The sequence below is a fragment of the Choristoneura fumiferana genome, chromosome 10, assembly GCF_025370935.1.
Source record: "Choristoneura fumiferana chromosome 10, NRCan_CFum_1, whole genome shotgun sequence".
NCBI classification, from domain to species: domain Eukaryota; kingdom Metazoa; phylum Arthropoda; class Insecta; order Lepidoptera; family Tortricidae; genus Choristoneura; species Choristoneura fumiferana.
Window position 1 is genome coordinate 17,997,086 of NC_133481.1, and position 24,878 is coordinate 18,021,963.

Consider the following 24,878-nt stretch of genomic DNA (forward strand, 5'->3'; position numbering starts at 1 on the left):
GCGTTCCCGAGGTACCTACTGGAGCTACTACATCCCGACCAGATGCTCTCGCGTGCTTCCAGATATGTAGCTCTGCACGTCGAGTTCATAAAACTTGTGAGCAAAAATTTGATGAAAATACCGAACACGCTTCTATGCGTTGACAATAGAGTCGTGTTCAGATATTTTGATTCAAATTTTTGCTCACAGCGCATTTTTGCGAGTGCCCTCGCAGCATAACGGCTCGTCTGTATAGGGTCTAAGGTGATTTTCGACCGGCCAGGCGATGCCTCGTCTCGTCTCGCCTCGCCGTGGAAATCAACATTATCTATCTGTTTCATTGCGCGATTGAGACGCTTACCGATACAGTTATTACCTTGTAGCATACGCATAATGAACGGCGAAACGCTCAGCTCACACTCAGGCCAGTCGTAGCTACACTATGATTGACAGCCGCGGGCAATTGCCTAGTGTAAAATAAAAAATAGGTAATTTTATTAATAGTTTTCAAAGTCCCAAAGTATAACCATAGCCATTTATTCCCTAATTAGTTTATTTTGTATGTCATTTTCATGTATTTTATGTGTATAATCTGAATCTTAAAGCGTATTGGTGTTTTAATAATTATTTTTTTCCTTTACAAAAATAAATAAATAAATAATGAAAATGAAAATGAAAAATTGTTTATTTCCCTTATTAACTAGTCTACAATTTTCCTTTAGTGGTAGGGACTTCCTTTTAGGTGAGTTAAACCTGTGTATGGATGCCCGCTCTCCATAACTAAGTATTAGGTAAGTATATACAGGAAATATTACAATATGAAAAATTACTTATATTCTTAATTTAATACACTAAATAACTAGCTCGGACAATAATAGCTCCGTGTCATCATAGCTTAGTTGTTTCAGCCATGTAATAGTTAGTTCATTTCGACTGTATGGCAAACGAGCATGTGGGTCTCCTGATGGTAAAAGATCACCACCGCCCAACATCTGCAACACCAGGGGTATTGCAGATGCGTTGCCAACCTAGAGGCCTAAGATGGGATACCTCACGTGCCAGTAATTTCACCGCTGTCTTACTCTCCACGCCGAAACACAACAGTGCAAGCACTGTTGCTTCACGGCAGGATTAGCGAGGCAAGATGGTGGTAGCATCCGGACGGACCTTGCACAAGGTCCTACCACCTGCAGACGTAATTGGCAACACTGTTTTAAACTAAAAAAACTTGCCAGTCGAAAAAAAATACACGGAATAGTATTTCTTACACGGAATTCGTTGAGATTGAGGTTATTCGTTTCAATTAGATATTTTAAATAAAACGGATGTGGCATATCTAACTCGAATGAAAATGTTAAGTAGTTAAATAGTCCGTACTAATGGTAGTTTTTTAATCATTTGCGTCTGCGCATTAGGACTTTATTCACAGTTACTTTAAATTATTTTATCTATAAAGGTAAAGAAAGTAAGCCCGTTGCGTTTATGTTCCACGTCCTTTTACGTTTCAAATTGAAATATATTCCACTCATTAATCTTATATTAATAATTACTTATTAATCCATACGATAATGCGAAAGTGTGGTGTTTGTGTGCATGTTTGTCCGTCTTTCACGTCGAAACGGAGCGACGGATCGACGTGATTTTTGGCATAGAGGTAGTTTATGGGCCAAAGAGTGACATAGAATACTCGTTATCCCGGAAGAATGCACAGTCCCGTGGAACAGCGCGCGATAACCAAATTCCACACGGGTGACGCCGCGGCAAAAGCTAGTCCTACATAATTTGCTACACCACTAAGGTGCGTGCGTGTCACTGGAGCGGAGGTAGATAGCGAAGCGGAGCGAGAAAGTAATGCGGACCGCCGTTGCGGACTGTTCCATTCGCAGAGCTTCCCCACTTTCCCGCTCTTCTTCCCCGCTCCGCTTACCGTTTTTGTATGATTTTCTAAGCTAGTTACCAACCCCCAGTCATTGGAAGAGGAGCGGAAATTAATCAATTCTATTGGTACGTTAGAACTATTAGTTATTCGCTATTGGTAGATTTTATCTCGCTTACCACTCCGCTGCTAGCTTCGCTCCAGAAAGGCAGCCTTATTAGGGGCCGTCCATTAATCACGTGAGGTTCGAAAGCGGGGGAGCGCGCCGCGTTGGACTCTGGAGTTCGTATTAAACAACAGAGAGCGCTGCTGCCCACATTTGCGACAGGCCTAAACTACGAAGTGCAAAATTCGAACTTCGCATCTTCCTCCGCTGACGCTTATGCGATGACGCGAGTGAGAGAGACGGTACTACACGAACTTCGATTTTCAAATTTCCTAGTAGTCCCCCACGTTCTTTTGTCTTTTACGTCACACACAGGGAGAGCTTCGCCCTATTCTAAAACCAGGTACGAAATAGCATAATATAGTAGGATATCAGAGAAACATATTTGACCTACATTAAGTCAGTACAGTATCTCGTATGATCATGACCAAGATACATTACACCCTCATTTGTTCGCGGAAGCTCGAACGACACAACATTATGATAAACACGGATTAAGTATGTAATAAATCTAGACTTTCACATTCATCTAGCTGTCGCCCCCGTCTTCGTTCACTTAGATGAATTAGAATGACTTTCTGCCAAGTTTCTTAGGTATTCTTTTGGCAATGATAGTTTCACCTTTCCCGCATTTTTGGTATTGTAAAAATCTTGCAAGTGTAAAATTGACGAAGTCAATCCAACTACTGAATTGTAGTTGAATTTTGAATTTGGTATATTTGTAAATTGCGTGACAATACAATAACTGGAGTGATCATTCCCCGGGCAGAAAGACCTATTTCTTTTTTACAAGCTTTTATTGCAAGCTTTTATTTAGTTACAAGTGTCCAAAAAGTACCTTTTTGTCTAACTTGTAAGTAGGTCTGCAAATTAAATTCGACGAAGTCAATCCAACTACTGAAAGTTATAGTTGGATTGACTTCAAATATGTACTTTTATGGTTACTGTGAAGATGTCGCAAACAATACATCTTAGTGACATTGGATGTCCGGCCAGGATCGTCTCCAATGGACAGAACTCTTCAACGGTTAATGGCATCGACATCAATTTGTATCATGTAATTTGTGTGAAGATACAAGTATAATACCTAAAATACACAAGTTAACCTAAAAATAACTTGGAAGTAGATACTAAAAAGTATTTTTTTACCAATTTAATAATAATGAGCCTGTATAGTAATTGTTTACAAATGTTTAATGGTTACTGTGAAGATGTCGCAAAAGACATACTTAGTTACTTTAATATTTCTGAAACTGTAAATATTTCAGGATTTTTATAAAACTAACCTAGTCCTCGTGGGTTCTACACGATGGCCCTGAAATAAATCCCGAAATATTTACAGTTTTAGAGTTTGCGAAATGAAAAGTTGCGAAATGAAGCAGGTTGCCAAACGTTACGTTGCGAAAAGGCAGTACTCGAGTATAATTATAGCTTAACGCCAAAATCGCAAAACGTCCAAAACATATAAAGTCACGTACCTTTGTCATGATGTAAAGAGATTGTTTTTTTTTTGATGACAGCGTTTTTGAAAATATTTCTACATAGTTTGGAAATTATGATACACGAACTCATTGCTATTTTGATGTTGTGCGTTATGAATGTTACGAAAATGGCGTTAATTATTAATACGACGTCTGATATTTCGCTTGTTGGTCAATTTTATTTTTTTACATAGACGATTCAGTACTTGGTTCGTTGACATTCACGCTTATAATTCATTCCTAGATCTCTCTAGATTCTCTTGTTGCAACTTTGAAGTAGGATAACCTGTTCGTAAAGTGCTTTGTAGGTACTGCTTCTTAAGAAAATAGTAGGTAGTGCTGCTTAAGAAAATGTAGTAATAAGGTTTTAAGACTTTCTAATTTTGACTCTTGACTGTTGTAAAATAATAAGTAGTGTTAAATATACGGTTCGTACTCTTCGACAGTCCGACTCATGCTTGGCTGGTTTTGTTATTTTGCCAGCACTAGTAGGGGCCAAATTGTCCCCTAATATAATCCCGTCCTACAGACCAACACCACGCAAGATCGGTCTGAGTAGAGAGCCTTGGGGGACGTCTTTCGGCTGACATGATGATGATGATGATGATAATCAGGTCCTGGCGCTTTGCCGGCCGGTCCAGCAGCTCGCTCGCTTCGCTTGCTCAGCCCGCACCTTGCTATCGTGATTTAACCTAACTCTCCTCTAACGCTTCGCTCGTTGCAAATTTGTTGGAACCTAAATTCTGCCAAAACACCTTTGTTATTAAATACAATTTATTGTGTAGCTTAAGTTCTGCATCACATGGTATAAATAAAAGATTTTTTTTTTAGATAGCGCCTTTTGGCGTAGGAGGGTAGAATTGACCATAAAAAGTGACCAATTACATTCCCGAAACCGGTTTTTATGGCCAATCTTTTTTTTTAATTGTAAGTAAAAACTAGAAGATCTTATTTATTACTCTGGTACTTAATCTTAAATATTTTGAGCCATTTTGAGCTCCACAACAGCTCATCCACATCTGTTGCTGACTGTACACGATTCTCTCAACAATATTGCTTTCACTATAATCTAAATGCTATATTCATTGACATAACACTGTATAGGAAGTGTTTCAATACAACGCAACTGCGCTGCGCTCGCGCAATCGTTGCAGCAGGTTTAATGTACGGGAATATCGCTATTAACTACTCACGGGACTTATTTATGCAATAAAATACAGTTCAAAATTACCTCGACGTTTCAGCTAGATTGGTTATTATACATCATAATACCGAAGACCAAAAAACTGAATTTTATGAGACCTATTTAATAGAAGTGCGAGTTTTGAAACGCCGAATGCTTATTTGACCGAAAGTTTAAAATCACAAAAGCAAAGTTAACCGAAAGCCTTGAAAACTTACAGTTGATCAAAACATAGCGTAGATACATAATTTAATTTGTTCCTAGCGTTTTATCATTATCAAGTATAATTTATCTCCAAACAAAAACTACTACTTTTTCCTTATAAAATAAATTTGCACGCAATGTATCACTGTTTTTGTCCAAAACTTAGTACTTGCTAACGTGGCAACAGTCACATATCCAGTTTGCTCTCGTGTCAATTAATTATACACAATACATTGCTCCTCGAAAAAAAAACTAAAATTAATTACAAACAGTGGAAGTCAAATTAAAGCTTGTACGAGTAAAAAGGACACGCTGTATTAATACATTGTACTTTCTAATTCAAACAAGAGCTACTGTTTGTATCTGCAATAGAAGTTATCATTATTCATATCGCAATACAAATGCTATTGAATGTCATTATCTCGTGACTAACAGCTCAATGAATGAGACATAATCATCATAATAACATTAGTGGTTTTGTCTCAGTGAAAAATTCATAATAGGGCCTTGCCTAGTTCATCATCATCATCATCATCAGCCAAAAGACGTCCACTGCTGAAAAAGGGTCTCCCCCTTAGAATGCCACAGTGAACGACAACTCGCCACTCGCATACACCGGTTGCCCGCAATTCTCACGATGTCGCCAGTCCATCAGCCTCCCACGCCTGGCAACGCTTCGTCTTCCGGTTCGCGGTCGACACTCGAAAACTTTTCTCCCTCATCGGTTATCTGTTCTTCGAGCGGTGTAACCCGCCCATTGCCACTTCAACTTGCGTATTTTTCGAGCTATGTCGGTACTTAAGTTCTTCGACGAATTTTCGTATTCCAGATTGTATCGCGCAAAGAAACTCCAAGCATAGTTCTTTCCATAGCTCGTTGTGTGACTCTGAGCCTCTCTAAGAGGCCAACAGTCAAGAGCCACGTCTCAGAGCCATAGGTCATCACTGGCAACACACACTGATCTAAGACTCTAGTCTTCAGGCACTTCGTAATATTGGACGAGAAGACATCACGAAGCTTCCCAAATGCTGCCCGTCCGAGTTCGACTCTTCGGGCGACCTTTTTCTCGAAGTTGCTGCCCAAATGGACAATTTGTCCAAGGTAAATTATAGTGGTCAACAAGTTCGAGTGTACAGTTGCCTAGGTAAAAATGTATTTTACTAAGTATAACTAGTTCTTTCTTCTTCTTCTTCAACCTTGATCTACCCAATGCTGAGTAAAGGTCTCTTCCATTTTAGACCATTCTGAGCGGTCGTGAGTTTTCCGCATCCAGTCCCTCCCAGCCGCTCGCACCATATCGTCCGTCCATCTTGCTGCTAGTTCTTTATTAGACTGTTATTAGAGATTTTCCTATTAAAACATTTTTCGTATTAACTATGGTTAAAAAATCTGTAATAAATCTAAATTTCTAATATAATAATTAACTATAGTTAATACGAATAATGTTTTAATACAAAAAATCTCTAATAACAGTTTAACGAACGAACTACGAGCAGTTATACTTAGTAATAGTACATTGTGTCTTAAGGGCGGTAAATAAGGAATTACGAACGAGAGTCTATTAGAAGCCCGAAGTCGAAGACTGAGGGGTTTAATGAGTCGATGTTCGTAATTCTAGTACCGCCCGTGCGACATACAATGTTTTTCATCACATTTGCAAGTAAAATTTTATATTTGTAAAAGAAAAAATATAATTGTTCCAAATATTGGCGATACCTTAGGCTGTGCTCTTGGCAGCGTCGCCCTCTACCTCCCTCAGCATGCGCCGCAACGTGCGTGTGCATGTGGTCCATGTAGTACTGCAGCAGCGCGCGCACGGGCACGCGGCACGGCGCCGCCGCAGCCCCATCAGTACGGGCACGGACTCATTACCGACCTTGGGCTTCATGACAACAAAATGTGTACGCGCAATGACTCATTTACCGACCACGGGTTTCATGACAAGCACATTAAGGTCGAGGGTTTTATTTGGGGGGTTGCAACCAAGGTAGCCTGCATGTTACGACACTGTTTACGAGCAAGTGTGATGAAAAATATATTTTTAGTTAAGTAATTGTTCACTCGAAGTTGTTGACCACTATATTTACCTTGAACAAATTGTCCAATTGGGCAGCGCCAAATATTAGAAATTTTTCGTATTAAAAAAGTCTTCTAAGTAAAAAGTGTACTTAGGTACCGTAAACTCAGGTTTCTATAGTCCCAGCGTTCATCAATAGTCCAAACGGACTTTTTAACATTTCGAACAATTCCGGAACTGCTAATGTCATCTAGGAGCTTCATCGCTGCCTAATCCAATACATGCACGATGAACCTCCTTGATGACGTTAAAAGTTCCGTAATTGTTCGAAATGATAAAGTCCGTTTGGACTATTGATGAACGCTGGGACCTGGGACTATAGAAACCTGAGTTTACGGTACATAGATGTGACGGCACAGATACTCGTAAGTTCAACACTAATTCTGTAGTTCTTACAGAGAAGCATCCTTTTCAACCACGTTAATCGACTATAAATATATACACTGTGACACTCTGTAGATATTTAAAATTGCGTCATTGACAAACAGCCGAGCCGGTGTAGGCGTGAAACATTGGTTGATATAATTTTGCGTGTCATAACTGGCCATTATTTATGACAAAGCCATAAATGTTTAACTATTTCTTATAGCTTAATAAGTGTCATTTATTTATTGTGTAAAAAACTGCCCAAAATGGTGAGTGAGTTATAAATAATTAGGTTTCGGGTTGCAATTTAGGCGAATGAAAATAATTGTGGTGTTGCTAATGATTTGTACATTTGATATACACATTATAACAGGATATATTTATCTTTTTTTTTTTGAAAAGTCTATGTGACATTTTGAAGCCGACTTGCATTTTGATGTACCTACTATAGTTTGAATAGTAATAAGTAATTTATTTTATCGACTTATACTGTTGGGTATTGTTGTATTCTATTGAACCATAGACACTGAACTACATGGTCATAATACACTAAAAGATGCAGGTTGACTTTTTGACACTTTTTATTATGTTTTTTGCGTTTTTACAGACTAGATTCATTTTTGATTTATAAACGAGAGCGGACTTGTACAAGAAGCCATGTTGGAAGAGAGTGAGAGCGATATACGAAGTGTAAAAGAGACGGACGATCTCTGTAATTGCGATCCGAATTCAGCGAATAGGATTTAGTAATATTAAACAATACTGAAATGTCGAGAAACAAAAAAAAATCTCAAAAAACTTTTATAAAAGTGTATCACAGCCACCGTCATTGGTAGGTATTTTGTAGTTTTTAAAAAGGACTTTTCTTCTTATGGTACACAGTACTACTTGTACTACGATATGTCCTGCAATTTGTACAAGCGATTACAGAGCCACAGTAAAGCTAGTAACTTACAATCTGTATAAGACATTTAACGAATCGATTAATTATAAATATCTTATCCTGTACACTGAATGGCATTTTAAGGCTAAACTGGGGACACACTGAAGTGTATAAATGCAACAATTTGTTTAAAAAAATATTTATTAGTATTTCGAATATTTAAAAAATGAATGAAAAAATACTTACGAAATTCAGGCGTAATCGTATACGTTGTCAAACGCATGTTAAAAAAAACATGTTTCTAGTTATGTCTGTATGGCACTTTGTTATACATAAGAAAACATGATATTGGCAGAAATAAGATTCACCTCATGAATAAAAAGATTATCAAACAACAAAACAACAAATAAAATTATATATACTTAATATTATAGTTCACTAAAGCATATAAATTAAGGTATCAGTTTCATTTTTTTTCTAATACTTTCCAGAACTTCGCATAATAAGCCAACTGTGGCGCTCTGCCTTTACACTAGTCTTTGTATTAGACTCATACACAGGCAACTACGCAGCCGCCATTTTTCATTATCCGCCATGTTTATTTGCAACTGACTAATAAACATGGACAAGGTATTTTATAATATAATGAAATTAGTAGACGATATCTTTATTATTGTTCTCTTTTATTTTCTTGAAGCGTTAGTTTTTATTTATATTGTAAAATGTATATTTTAAATGTAGATTTATTATTATTATTATTACTATATTATTTAACAACTATACTTACTATAGCATAAAATACAGCACCATAATATTATATATTTACAAATAACTCAGTCTTTCTGTCTATTACCTTTCATGCTTTACCCGATAAATCGCATCAGATGAAATCTCGTGTAAAGATAACTCGTGGTCTTGGAAAGGACACATGATACTTTTCATTCCTGAAAAATGCATAATTCCTCCGGGATAGTAATAAACATCCACCCACCACCATGGACTGATGATATCGTAAGAGTTGCGGGCAACCGGTGGATGAAAGTGGCGAGTTGTCGGGCCATTGTCCAGCATTGGACGTCTTCCAGCTGATGATAATGGTGACTTATAAACAGAGCAACAGCTAGACGGTTAGAATATTTTACAAAATTGCCACATCCATATTTCCAACTCCTGCGCATCGTCTAATTAAGCAGAGCCTAAGATTTATAAGATAGGGAAGCATTAGCGCGATTTATCCCGCCCGGAATAATGGGATTGCACTAATGGCCGCTTACCGCCATTTGCTATTAATAATTGTTACTTTGACAATTGTCAAATGTAACTATATAAAAAACCATTGTCTAGGTAAAAATTTAACACCCTGTGCGATCGACGATTGAGTAAAGTTTAGTTACGTATGAATTTTTGCAGATGTTTGTAATTAACATTTCATTATCATACGAAAAAGAAGTTGCGAATGATGATAATTATTTGATTTGAAATGATTTTTTTTTTGCATGATTTTTGGATTTTCGTAATAATCATAATCATACATAGATTAGTAAGTAAAGTAAAGAAGTCGATAAACCGAATAAAATTTCATCAACAGTTAATTTTCAGAGGATAATCATAAAAAAATACCATACATCGAATTTAACAATTTTATTAAAAAATACTTCAGTTTGTCAACGTATTTGCTATCATTTGGTGTTCCGGGTGTCCTTGTGCTCACTTACGATTACACGTTTTAAAAAAAATACTCAAACAAACGCGTTGAACTCTTTTATACCAAAAAAGAACAAAGTCAAATGAAGGTCGTCATTTTGAACTTATCATGTTTCATACGAAACAAACATTTAAACAAAAGTTATTAAAGTTAACACATTGTAAAATTTTATCGCGTTAATTATTAAAAGTATAACGTGGCAAGCGAGATGGAAGTTCGTAAATCATTGAGCACAAAAAGTGGTTATTTATGCGACATCTGCGTTTTAAATACTAATTATTATGTTCTAATGCATAAAACATAATTTATGTGCCTGTTCGCAACAGCTTACTTGAATTAAATTCACAATTTGATATACTTATATCATCATAAATTACACAGAAAGATTTTTCGAAATATTTCAAGAGCTTGTTATTTTTGAGAAGGTTTAAAGGAACTTCAAAACTTGCGTTGTACATCCTTATGTCTAAAAAGATTCACTTTCAAATAAATTATACCCTGACTTCGAACATTCAAGTTGAGAGATACATTGACGACATTATTGTTATAGAACGCGCAAACCGTAGTAGCCGAGTGGCTGTGGCCTTTCAAGTAACTAGAAGGATGTGGGTTCAAGCCTAGGCTCGCACTTTTTAGTTTTTTTTTTAATTCCATCCATCCCAGCCTATATACGTCCCACTGCTGGGCACAGGCCTCCTCTCAGAACAAGAGGGCTTGGGCCATAGTTCCCACGCGGGCCCAGTGCGGATTGGGAACTTCACACGCACCATTGAATTTCTTCGCAGGTTTTCTCACGATGTTTTCCTTCACCGCAAAGCTCGTGGTAAATATCAAATGTAATTCCGCACATGAATTTTGAAAAACTCAGGGGTTTTTTTAATTAATGTTCAAAGATTATATTTGAAATTTAGTTTTTTTTTTCATTCAATTATATTAATATTAGTATTATAAATGCGAAAGTGTGTTTGTTTGTATGTTTGTAGGTTGCTCCGTCTTTCACGTCCAAATGGAGTGACGGATCGACGTGATTTTTGGCATAAAGATAATTTATGGGCCCATAAGTGACGTAGGCTACCCGAAAAAATGCACAGTGCCCGAGAAAACAGCGCGCGATAACTGAATCCCACGCGGGCGAAGCCGCGGGCATAAGCTACTATTACATTATAGATTATAATTTGCAGAAATGTCAAGTTACACGAATTTATATAGATATTGAAAAAGAAAAACACTTAAATAAGATTAATAATAATCCCACTAATATAATAAACGCGAAAGTTCGTAAGTCTGTTTGTTTGTTTATTTGTTTGTTTGTTACTTCATCACCTCTAAACCGCTGAACTGATTTAGATGAAATTCGGTACACAAATAGTTTGAGTCCCGGGGAAGGACGTAGGATAGCTTTTAAAGTTGCGTAGTTCCCACGGGATAGTGAAAACCGAAATTTAAGCGGACGGAGTCGTGGGTAACGGCTAGTATAAATATAAAATCATAAGAATGTCATAATATGAATTAAATTAGCAATTAAAATAAGATTGAACCACGATTTTTACGGTAAAGAAAATATGCACAAACCTGCGAAGCGATTAAATGGTGTGAGTGGTATTGAGATTTTTGTAAGAAGTCTGTCTCAAGTTAAAAAGTTAATGATCATTTAAATTTACTCTGAGTTACAAAACAATTTTCTCAGGCCGTATCTTCATGTGCTAAATCCAGGGATTATAACAATGCGTGGGGCCTTAAACTAGAATCAACATTCTCATAGAATTAGGGATGTACCATTGAATCTATAAATCGATTGAGCAATTTTATACTACACAAAAAACGGCTAACTTAAAATAATTCATTTTTTCTGAAATCATTATAATATGCATTTTTTGCATATGTAGGTACACGAATATAAGAAAAAATCGTACAGAATCGTATTGTAATTTCCATGTCTATTATTTGTATAAACAAACGATTTTTTTTTATGAAACAACGAAAATAAGTCCAAATACCAAAATACCAATGCTTTTTTTTGTGTAGAAAAGTCAAGTTTTGTGTTTGTGAGAAAAATGGCTCCGAAGCGGTAACGTTTCGTGTGCTCTGCCTATCCTATTTGGGAATACAGGCGTGATGTTTGTGTTTGTGTAAAAAAAGTCACTAATTAGAAACCATTTTCGACATTCTTCCATACAAATCACTTTTTTAATTAATTACCTATAGAAATTATTTTGAGTGATTTCGTTATAGTTTAGTCTAGTTCTGCCACACCAATGCTTCACTGTCAAAATCAATGTTCTACAACTACAACACCACAGGCATTCGAAAAAAGTCTACTTGCTGATTTCAAAACAATAAAAAAACAGAGTGTAATTTTAACTTTTCTTATGTTATAATTATGATGACTTATTAAGATGCAGTTTAGTATTAAGCGACGCGGTAAATAAACCATGTTCAGTTTTTAAGCTACCTACTCTCATTGTAAACTTTTATTTTTATTTTGTGTAAATAAATAAAAACGTAGTTATTTCTCACAGCCCTATTTTATCGACTAACAGTTAATTCTGGTTTCTTACGATTATCCGGAGATAGTAATCGCATTAGCGTCTTGTTATCACTATAGGATTATATCGATTTAACTCGTACAATCTTGTACCTTGCCTTTTGTTCTTAGAGTTGAGTTCAAGTCGATTATGTTTTTTTAGACATTTTTATTTCTTTCTATTGCAGTCGTTTGGAGCTTATTGTGTGATAGATAATGCATAAATGGTACTGTTTTGAATTTTTTTTTATAATCTGTGGGCACGGTAGTGCCTCCGCCAAGTCGAGCAAAACAAAAACAAAGGCACGGCCGTACCATACTTTTCTCGAAGCCATTCAGGCTATTTACTACATTGTGTTGACTGAATTTGGGAATTGATTATTTTATAATTATGTCACGTGTGGGACCGGTAGCTTACGTATTGTGCTTTTTAATAAAATATATTTTTGATATCACGAATCTTAGAATGTTTTTTTAGTAATTATCCCATAAATTACTGTGACCTATATTTGAAATTGACCACGAGCTTCACAGTAAAGGAAAACACATTAAGGAAACCTGCACAAACCTGAAAGCAATTCAATGACGTGTTTCAAGTTCCCAATCCGCACTTGGCCCGCGTGGGAACTACGGCCCAAGCCCTCTCATTCTGAGAGGAGGCCTGTGCCCAGCAGTGGAACGTATTATAACAAAATAAATAAATTCGCCTTTAATTTTTTTAAATGACTATGATAATATTATTTAGCCATAATCAACACACTATTTAAATTTAACGAATAATTATTTAACTGGACCCAAAAGTTCCAGCGAAACCGTCCGGGATAGAAAAAACTACATAATTATTCGTTTCAAACGCGTAGGTAAAAAAAATATCTAGAACCCGGTTTAAAACCGGTCATTAGCATATTTAGCCGCGTTGATTATTTGTTACTTAATTAATAAAGATCAATGAACTTTTAAATTTCAACGGCTGCTCTAGCATGATGATTTCGACACCTGCAAGGAATATCATTGTAACTCACTTTTTGTCAATTTTGAGTTAAAATCATGATTTTGCAAGAAACTAAATTGTCTTTTTTTAGCTCTTATCCATGTATCTCTACTCCTTTGCGTTTAAAAGATACGGCATGGAAAAACATTGTAAGTAAGAGTGCGCTTCGATGAATAAAATACCAACTTTAGTTACGACATAGTCCTTCAAACTAACTTTGTCGCTTTGTCGTAAAGTTCTAATGTTGTAGAATATCATCGTACGAGTAAGTAACTAAAAAGGGTAAAATAAATGTATTTGTGACAAAACAATTAGATAATTCATTAGTTTTAGCTTTGTTGGTTATAACGGACATGGCGGTTTTGAACCAAGACTTAACATTTTTTTATAAAAAATATAAATCTGATGTGCCGCCCTGTAAAAGTTAGTGAAAATGAGTTACGATGATATTCCTTGCAGGTGTCGATTTTGTGACTATAGTTTTTTGTCTATAACTACACCTTGACAAGACTGTATGTGACACTTGGTAGAACCCTGTTGCAGTCAGCAAAATGATAAAGGCAAGGCAGCAGAGGCTCCCTGTGCCAGGGTTCTACCTACCGAGTGTTACGTATGAACCTGCTAATATTATAAATGCGAAAGTAACCTGTCTGTCTGTCTATCTGTCTGTCTGTTACCCTTTCACGTCGAAACCACTGAACCGATTTGATGAAATTTGGTATATAGGTAGTTTGAACCCAAGGATCAACATAGGATACCTTTTATTCCGGTAGAGGGCGCCACCGCGCGATAACCTAGATCCGCGCAGACGTAGTCGCGGGCATAAGCTAGTGTATAATAAGCGTGAGCTGGAACATAATGTAACAAATTTTATGATTTAAATTCGGGTTTTGTTCCGCGTACCTTGGTTTTAGAGAAGCTCGATATTTCGGCACAGTTGCATGCGCCATGATCACTAGACAAACCCGAATTTAATTTAAAACAAAAAATTAGTAATGACCGCTATTGTCTAAAACATTCTTGTCATAATGTAACAATGGTGAAAACAAACTGTTTCTAACAGCTTCACTGTCCTAAACTCGTATAATGTTTTTTTGTACTGACCCATGTTCATCCTTTATGTTAAGTAAGAAAAAGTGTACCTTTTTTTTTTTTGGAAAAAAATAGTTTTTCCTACTCAGAATCAAGAGCACAATCGATTCCGATAGTTTAAAAAAATGACCAAAAAATGTCAGTTTTGAGACGATTCTTTTCATACACTTAGTGTGGGCGTCACAAAAAACTCATAAAATTTTGTATGAAAAAATTAAATGCATTTTGAAAGAAAAGGTACACTTTTTTTTTAAACACCCAGAAGAATTGGGGTCAAACGAGAATAACCGACCAAAATCTGATCAAAAACTTGTGTTTGCAATTGTCAATATTTTATTAAGTCCGATTATTTTTATATCCGTTTATACCGCAGATACATAATGAATAATGTGTTATATTATAATTATTAGCGAAAACGCAGAAATAAAATACACAGAAAAAGGCGCAAATGATTGTAATTTTCATGCTTGCCCTATAATTTTTGTTAATAAATTTGATGGGTTGCCAAATATGAAACTCGTTTTCTAAAGTTTATCGATATTGATTTAGTTATTACATAATAAAGCTTCTTTATAAACAATACGTCGTTTAGAATTAATTAAAATTTAAATCGGGCTTTAAGTTTACAAACAGAGTGATATAAAGTAAAAAAATAAGTTTTTGGTAAAAATTTAATTTCTAATACAAGCTTTTTTTGCTAACTGTACTTTTCGCTGACTGTACTTGCATTGTCACCTAAACTACATTTGCATACCAAATTTCGAGTCGATGCCATTAACCGTTGAAGAGTTTCGTACTGCAGAGACAATCCTGGCCGGACTACCAGGATGTCACTACCAGATTATTGTATTGTTACGCAATTTACATAAGTATGCCAAATTTCAAGACAATCAGACCACTGGAAGTTGGCCGAATTTAACTTGCAAGATTTGATTACAGGCAGACAGACAGACGGACAGACAATGGAACAGGTAAAACTAAATAAAAGCTTGTAAAAAGCAGCTTCCAATGGCCCCGTAATTAAAAAAATGACGAAAAACAATTGCAACTGTAAACAATTTAACTCCACGAACTATGTTGTTCCAGGCTCAGCTTCATTTATCGACCTAAGTACCTCATTTATTTATTTTCAAAATTAGAGTCTTAAATAAACACAAAAATTAGTCCAAATACACACATTTTGGTTTTAAACAAAAATATTTAAAGGGTGAGGCCAAACGAAGGTAATTTTTTGTGAGTTGCATATTTTTGGTCGCATAATTTTGGTTTCGTACATAAAGTCCTTTATAATGTAACTCTTTTTGCGCCCCCTTGTGGCACGAACTGGACTTTTGTATAAAACCGAATCCAGCAGAAGTTACAGACCGAAAATACACCACTCACAACTCGAAAAAATCGTTTGGCCTCACCCTAAACCAACGATAAAGTTAAGTACTTCATTTCGACAACGTCTAATCGAACATTTAGAAAGTAGTGCATCATCATCATCATCCCAGTCTACATACGTCCCACTGCTGGGCACAGGCTTCCTCTCAGAACAAGAGGGACTGGGCCATAGTTCCAACGCGGGCCCAGTGCGGATTGGGAACTTCACACGCACCATTGAATTGCTTCGCAGGTTTGTACAGGTTTCCTCACGATGTTTTCCTTAACCGTAAAGCTCGTGGTAAATGTAATTCCGCACATGAATTTCGAAAAACTCAGAGGTGCGTGCCGGGGTTTGAACCCACGACCCTCTGCTTGAGAGGCGATAGGTGAAACCACTAGGCCATCATTTTGGTATTTTCGTATCAATTTAGTCCGCTGCCATTACAGCTTCTGCACGGTTTCACCTCATACACAGCAATTTGAGAAATGGAGGCCTCAATTAGTGATCTCAATTTTCGAGATTCATTACTTTGTCCAATTTTGCTAATGGCCAACGTGGTTGCAGTTAGGTTGATACACTGTCAAGAACGAGTAGGTAAAGAGGACAACTTTTACAGTACGGACGAAATATTTGATGACATATTAAATACAGGCTAAATATTTGACGACATCTTAAATACAGGCTAAGGTATTTGATGGATGAAGAACGATTGTCCGGAAAACAATTCGTGGAGGTCACGACCCTCAGCAATGATGAAATATTTGATGACATGTTAAATACACGCTAAGTATTTGATGACATTTAAATACATGCTAAGTACTTGTGAGATTTTGCAGAAACAATTAAGTTCCCAATCGTCATTGGGCCCGCGTGTAAACCATGGTCCAAGCCCTCGCATTCTGTAGGCGTGTGCCTGTGTGCGTGTGCCTGCTCAGCAGTGGGGTGTATTTATATATGTAGGGTGGGATGATGGATTGATGATATGTAAATAGAAATGATTTGATTAATTTTTGGATTCATTAACCCTTATGGGATTACTGTGCTGACTCGGACTTGGCCGGTTCTTTTGTTTAAATGCTTTTTTGAAAATGTCTTCAAATAATTATTAAATCAGCAGGTACATTAGTTTCTAGTTATGTTTCCTTCGTTATAAAGGAATTAACTTAAGTGTTTTTTTTTGCTGTGCAAACATAGACTGGTTGCAAAGAGTAAAATTAGTAACTTAAATAATAAACTTATGCACAGGATGTTTGCCTTATTATGCAGTTAAACATAGCAACCACTTAGTGCAATACGTTTAAGTACTTAAATAAAATTATGGTAGCCCTTAGTGATGCTTTGAAAATATTTGTTGTTATTACAAGAGAGAGAGAGAAACATTTATTTACACATATTCGATACACATAAAAATACATTAGATGGAGAGAAACAAAAAATAACATCGAATAGTATAAAGTGGACCCCACTCAGCATAATGTTACGGCAAGCCGCAACGCTGTTATAACAACTAACTTTATTTAAATTTTGCCAGGAAAAAATTGTATTGAAAAAAAAAACATTTGTACATAATAATATTATTATGTTGTTGTAAAGCCTGATTACATTATAATTTGTAATGATAATATAGAGAGCTAAATTAGATTAATATGATTTATGTTTTTTTATTGTAGCCAAAGATATTAATATGAACATGAATATTTATGACACATACTTTCCTACGTGTTGTCTATTTGTACTTAATACTATGAATAAATGTAATTTATGAGTATGCTTGAAATGTATGCTATAGATTTATTTTTATAATACAAAGTGTCACCCGTTCTTAAGGTCCAACCTGAAAATGGGCCAATCAACTTTTTACCGACACTAATCTGTCCACGACATTTTTCAAACAATTACAGATTCATGTAAGTAAACATGTTTTTTCTGTAATTTAATAGATGGTGTTCATGAATACATGCCATCCTACGTAAGTTCAACCTATTAAACAGTGAAATATCTTGTTGGAAGTACGTTTTTTTTTGGTAACGCCAGAGACTTTTTTGGTAACGCCAGAGAGTAACGCCAGAGATTTTGGTAACGCAGGAGACGCCCAAAGTGTCAATTTGGGTCCAAAAATCGGTCTGTCTTTAAAAGAAAAATTCTATTTTTTATGTATTTTTAGCGCCATCATAAGAAAGCTGATAACTAAAATTGTATGTTGAACGATAGCGGCAGAAAACAAGTGTTTTTTTTTGACGCGTGATATTATTTTAAGTCTTTAATAAAAACAAGGCCAAACTCAGTCTGTAACCGAACACCGCTCAGTTAAGATATTAAAATAAATTCAATTTGAAAATAACACTAAAACCGTACCTTAAATTTCGGTCACACGTCAACGCGTCCTAAAGTGTAACCCGATATCGAACTGTTTTAGGGATGTGACAAAATAATCGATTTCAGGATTTTTTTGGAAAGAAAAAGAGAGAGAGAGCGAGAGCAAGAACGAGAAGGGGGGGAAGCCTCTGCTCTGCAGAGGATCATCAACATGATTCCTCAAGAATTATAGAGACGCAGAAAATACATGTACCATCAGCCAAATACCTATGGAGTCTACCACCCTAAAGTTGATAATCGTTTGCATGTCATAAAACAATAATGCCAATAGACGTGCCTGTCAACTTGAAAGTTCGACTTTAGCGACATATTTACTTGTTTAAAAATTGATAGACCGCTTATTTAGCTGATGGTATAATAGAGATTTTATTTTTGGCATAAAAACTATCCTACGTCCTTTCCTGACACTCAAAGTACCAAATTTCATCTAAATTGGTTCAGCTGTTTAGACGTGACTTAGGTAACAAACAAACAGACATACAAACTCTCTCATTTGTAATATATTCGCTGTAAGTAAGTGTTGTAAGTCGTGAATTCTATTCAAAGTCAAAGTCAAATATCTTTATTCAATTTAGGCTAAAACAAGCACTTATGAATGACAAAAAAAACTACCACCGGTTCGGAAAAACCTCTGTTGAGAAGAATCCGGCAAGAAACTCAACGAGCTATATTTTTTTAAACAGATTTACAATTGTTTTTTTTTTAATGCATCTTCCCAGCAGACGTCATCTCTCGTGTTAGCGGAAGGACACCCGACACTGCGGTTGTGGCGCAGCCTATGAATTGAGTGCGCCTGCGCTTTGCAGTTTTTTAATTAGCTACTTTTTTGTAAGGAGTGTCTTTAGCATGCTTGGCTGATTAAAAACGGATATAGTTTTTATTATATGTAGTGTGGCGGCTAGTGTTAAATAATATTGGTATAAACTTTCGCCATTTGCATGTATGATTATTATGTTATAAAGAATTATGTAAACTTATTATTACTTAAAAGGTTTTGTACCGTATAACTCACCTATTAAATCGAGTTTAGCTCGATATGTTTCGGGCAAAATCCGTAGCCTTATCCGTATCCGTAGTTCTTAGGATGTATACTCTTTATTTTATCTAAAAAAAACAGATTCTTAAACAGAAAAAATACGAAGGCCCTAATTATCCTTATTAAATGACCTCCAGAAACTAACTTAATTGAGAGGAGATTTACATTAGAAATAAAATTTCAAACTGTACAGTCAGCCTTTCAGTCGTTACACAATTTCGTATGGCTTTTCAAACAAGACGATAAACTGAGGAGGTAGAAAAGTGACCAGTGATCACTTATTTATGACGTTGACTGTACAAATATGGAAATTGCAACAATATGTCCGAAGACAAAAATTACGTGTGGTAAAAAGAAAATAATACAACTTCATGCTTAATTGATAAATTGTTATAATAATAAAAACACAATTTTAAATCGGAAATTAAAGAATGGGATGTCAACATACCATTAATAGTAGTGCAAAGGTTCCACTTAGTTTATTCGACTGCGTACTAATGATCCTTTGAATATTATAAAGGTTTAACTTAAACGACGATCTTAAAATAACTTAATATTAAGAACCTCAACTAATATAGGAACGGCACAGCTTACCCCCTTTGCAAAAACAAATACGTGGTATGAATAGAACATTAGTGACTCCTTCGTGGTGTTAAAAATACGTACGTAACTAAAACAATGCACTATACAGACTCATTATTATGTCTCCGAAGAAAGCCGACGCGTTAAACTAAAACTAACATTTTAAGTGTGAAGTAGACAAAAGACATGGCAGTAGTTTTGTGTTGGAAAATTATTAGTGTCTCTTTCATTGTGGCCATTGGGTCTACTCCATGCTCTAGGCATGTTGTCGTGATTACTTTTCACTTGTTCACAAAAAATTACCCTAGAGGTACAGTCATTTTTGATGTCCAAAATTATGAAGAGGATTTAAATTAAGCGAAGTAGCGACATTTTCAAAAATCTGCACCTTCAGTGTTATTGATGGAAGAAAGTTAGCAAATGCGTTTGCATTAACGTCTCAATTACCGATGCCTTAAGATACCTATATGGAACCTTTTAATAATCAATTTCATTATGATTTCCTTGACAAAAGTATGAGATTTCAACATGATATTAGTAGCACAAAGGTTCTACCCTGAGTCATAATTCAATTTGTTCGACGGTACATTGTCTATACTATAGCGACGCTTTTGACAGCAAGTCATGACAAAAACTTACGCGAAAAGCTGTATCACTGCAACCCACAGTTATTCCATCACAAAAAATATTCTTCATCCATCCATCCACTTCTGGTATTCAAAAATAAACTACTGATCAAATTCAGTTGCTTAAATTAAACGTTAACAATTCATATGAAAGTATACGTAATAGGATTTCTTTTAAGCCAACTATGTGTAATATAGTTCATTTTTGCTTAACACGTGTTGTGGTTATTTTATAATAGAAGATGACATTCCCAGAAGCTCGCTTTTAATGCGTGTAATTCCATAATCTATACAAGTGTGTTACAGCAAATTGACCACTGTGCTTTTAATAATAAAATCGAAGTAAACCAAGGTATTGAGTTTATGAATGGTATATTTAACGTTGCAAGTGCAACTACATCTCGTATAAAGCTAAGCATTTATGTTGTATGATATAATACCTTGTACTGGACACGAAGATTGAGTTTCTTTAAGGGTGAATGGATTCCGATTGAAACGCGTTTAGAGACTGTGTGACTAGAAAAGTCTTTATACATAATAATGATGTATCCTGTCGTCCTTTAACATGGTCATAGGGATTAGATGACCGAATATCCCAGTGGTTAGAGAACCTGACTACGAAGCTTGTGGTCCCGTGTTCGATTCCCGATCGAGTCAGATATAAGTGTGAAAAATACGAAACGGCTCCAACGATTTCGATGAAATTTGCTATGTGGTAACAAAGCTCGGTCGCCCAGGTATTGAATTGACAAAAGAAAAAAAGCCGTGTCCACTATTTAATGATACATATAAACTGCCGAACTTAATAGAATACAATTTTTTACCCTGAACACTACCCATTGGAACCAATTAAGATCTCATTATTGACCAGCCCGCTCCATGTGGTTTGAGATCGGCTTTAATAAGTTGTTTGAATTAATTCAAAATTCAAACAAGTCAGATTACCAAGCTAAAAGACACGCATGTGATGTTATCAATCCGTTCTAGTTCAATTAAATTACATCTACTTCCTCTACATCTACTACATCGACTTTAATGTTAATACTTCTTAGTCTTCAAGCAATTAAGACTTTCGCACAAGGAATATAAAAGAATGAAAAGGAATACAAAATATTTATATTTAAGATTAATTAAAAAATACAAGCTCAAACCAAATAAGATTAAAGAAAGAGAGCCAAATCCAAAACCCTGGCAATACAGTAAGCGTTGAAACCAATACTAACAAAGAGTACAGTATTTAACTGGATAAGTAAAATAAATTGTACATTACAATGACGGTACTAATGAACAAAAGGAGGCAGGAATTCAAAGGTCAGCCTGCAGCCAGGCGATGTACAATCAATTAAAGAAATACGATACTGTGGCTGCAGTTCAAGATAATTTATTTTTAACCCGCAATTCATCTACGGTATGCAATGCTATTTATAATAAAAATAAAAATGTCTGACTCATGCCTGCTTGGAATTGGTGTGATGGTACTAAATACGTGGATGTTGAAGATATAGACGCAATTAAAAAATGCAATTCACTATATTATTTTGAACAAAGTTTAAGTTAAGTTAGTTTACAATGTGTACTTCCACTTGTTTAACGAAACTAAGGGAACTAAAAAGTAAAAAAGCTAAGCCCGTTACAGTTTTGTCTACGTTTTGCCTGATCCTGTTCATGTATATGAGTACTAGAACCTAAAGTAAAAGGTAATTTAAAAAAATACACACCAGACTAAATTACTCAACACAAGTGTCAAAAAACAAAAGCACTTTATTACATTCATAAAGATAACAATGCGTTATACTTAAGACGGGTAAATAATTTCAGTAACTTCCAGTAGATTCATAAAAAAGACTGCAGTTTTCAAAACAAATCACAATTCAAAATCATTTTTTAATTGCCCAATAGCATTTCTAAGCCGATTTTCATCTCTGATTAAGCGCTATAGGACTCCATTTCGCTCGATGCGTTCAGGAGCTGTTCAACTAATGGCACTACAAATCCTTCGCAGTCCGAACCAAGTATTGTCCTCTTTAGTTTTATTTACTCCTGGTACTGTCGTCTCCATACCTTTTTCTTTTTAACACGGACAATTTTTAAATGGCTTATGGTTGATACCATTATTGTGTGCCAATCAGCTTGAATTACAATGTCCTTTAGCAACAGCCGAACTGGGTAAGAATTTTTGTTATTTTTGTTACAAATCATTTTATTTTACATTTTATTTCAAGTAAACAAGGCAGCTGTTCGGTTTATTTAGATGAGACCCGGCTCTCTGCGTTTCTTGAATTTAAATTCGAATTTGACGTTCTGAATACGGGGTTGTATGTAAACGTGCAATTGTTATTTTCGTTATTTATTTATATAGTTTTAACTGGACGTTGTCAGTCACCGAGATTTAAGATGTTCTTTGAACTCGTTTCGCGACAAGCCGCTTGAGCAAAAACGAAATGAAAAACAAGGCTTTATATCAAAACGTCTGAGCTAATCTCTAAAACATCATGCGAAAAAAATATTGGCAACTCCATTAAAACTGCCTAATTGAGACGTGCGGGACAATTTTAAAGTAACACTTTAAAATTCGTATTAAGTACTGATGTAAGCGAGAGTGTGCAATAAATCTCATTGTGACCGCTCTTATCTCTCTATATTGAGGTAGCCGATATTACCAGTGTCAGCTCGCTTGAAAATTTAAATATAAAACAGCTTAAGTATTTCAATATTGGCTTTGACTCGCCCGCGTTCCCCATTATCTACAACGGTCATATTCGACTCGTTGATTTATTTTTAACACTTAATACTATCAACCTCGTGAACTGCTATGTTCACATTGAAATTCTTAAGTTTTGAGGAAATTTCAACCTGTTTATCTTTACCGTATTAGGAAGATTAGTCAGATTAACGATAATTATTGAAACATCGTGTGTGGCATAAGAAACTTGTTGCTTATCTTATTCATTAAATACGAGTCAAAAGTTTGAGGTTCTGGCGTAATAAAGTAAGGACGCCTTTGCATGCAACCTTGAATGATACGAAATCAATCAGACCCGTCGAATCGGACCAATAATAATAAAGTAGCCCTGCATCTGATTGGAGCATTGTTTTAAATGTTTCGCGGAATCCAATGGCGTGTAGCAAACGACTTTTGGAAGAGCAATCTCTTTGCGTAACTGTTAACGGAGATAAACTTGACGTTATATTTGACGTTGAGAAATGTTGGCAATGTTAGTTATTATGAATAGATGGCGTTTTTGCGAACGCTCAATGTTAGCTCCTAAATGAAGACAAGAACAAACTTACACTTTGTATCTTTAAAGTAACATAGTCGTAATATTAAGTGCTCTACTGGAGAATAATCTGTGTTTACTTAAGCTTGGAGTTGGGATTTGTTTGCATGGTTTTACCGTGATGTATTTTCTTTGCAACTTGGCCATTTATCTTTGCTTTGAACGCCGATGCAATTAATCAAGTGCCGTTGTCACGTCCGTAATATAAAGGAGATAAAGAGAAAAATATGATTATTTGCTAATTATTCTGGTTGTAAGTTTTATTTTAGTATTTGTTTGCACCCAGTTTATTTCGCTAATCTCACTTACACGTTATGTGGTTTTGTTAATTGCTTCAATTGAAATCGGTGTAGCTACTTGCTGGGTGTCAGCCCATGCTTGCCGCTACTGGACACAAGATCTAGTTCCTACGTGACCCTGTTTGGATTGGGAACTTAACACACACCATTCTATTGCGTTCTAAACCTAAAGCTAGTGCGAAGGTATCCTTCACCAAAAAGCCCGTGGTGAAATTTCAAATGTAATTTTGCACATGAATTTCCATTAACTCAAAGGTGTGAGCCCAGATTTGAATTCACAAAGCTCTGCTTGAGAAGCCATAGGTCGGATCACTAGGACAACCACGACTCATGCAGTCTTGGAACACACGGGCACTTAACTTAAAATGCAAAGTTAATTAACATAACCTTATCATTTTGCTTACTTTATCAAAGTTTACACATCCTATCCCATCCTATTTGTCCAACAACCACACAGATCAAACGAATAGAAACAACCAATTAATTACAGAAGATCAGATATGCGTAGTACTTAGGCAATTAGTCCTGGTAGCTGATACTAGACAATTGATAGCCTAACGGTAACCAGTTGGTCAAAGTGTACTTGCTATTACTACTTGTGTAGAGAAAAGTAGCAGCAGTTACTGAACGGCGACCAAATGGTGGTATGGCAGGGCAGGGACATTAAGGTTATTTGTTAGAAGCCTTAGGTTGAAGCAATTGTGTATTAATGCTTATAAATGAGTAGCCACGTGATCGATGCGGTTAGGTATCTTCTGATGTGATACAGCTGCTGAATTAAAACC

The 24,878-nt window shown here is 35.8% G+C and overlaps 1 protein-coding gene across 1 annotated transcript in view; it reads left to right on the plus strand.

The window, feature by feature from the left end:
* Positions 1-24,878, plus strand: part of ds (dachsous cadherin-related 1) — a 410,449-nt gene that overhangs the window by 347,492 nt on the left and 38,079 nt on the right. The gene's annotated exons all lie outside the window — the stretch shown is intronic.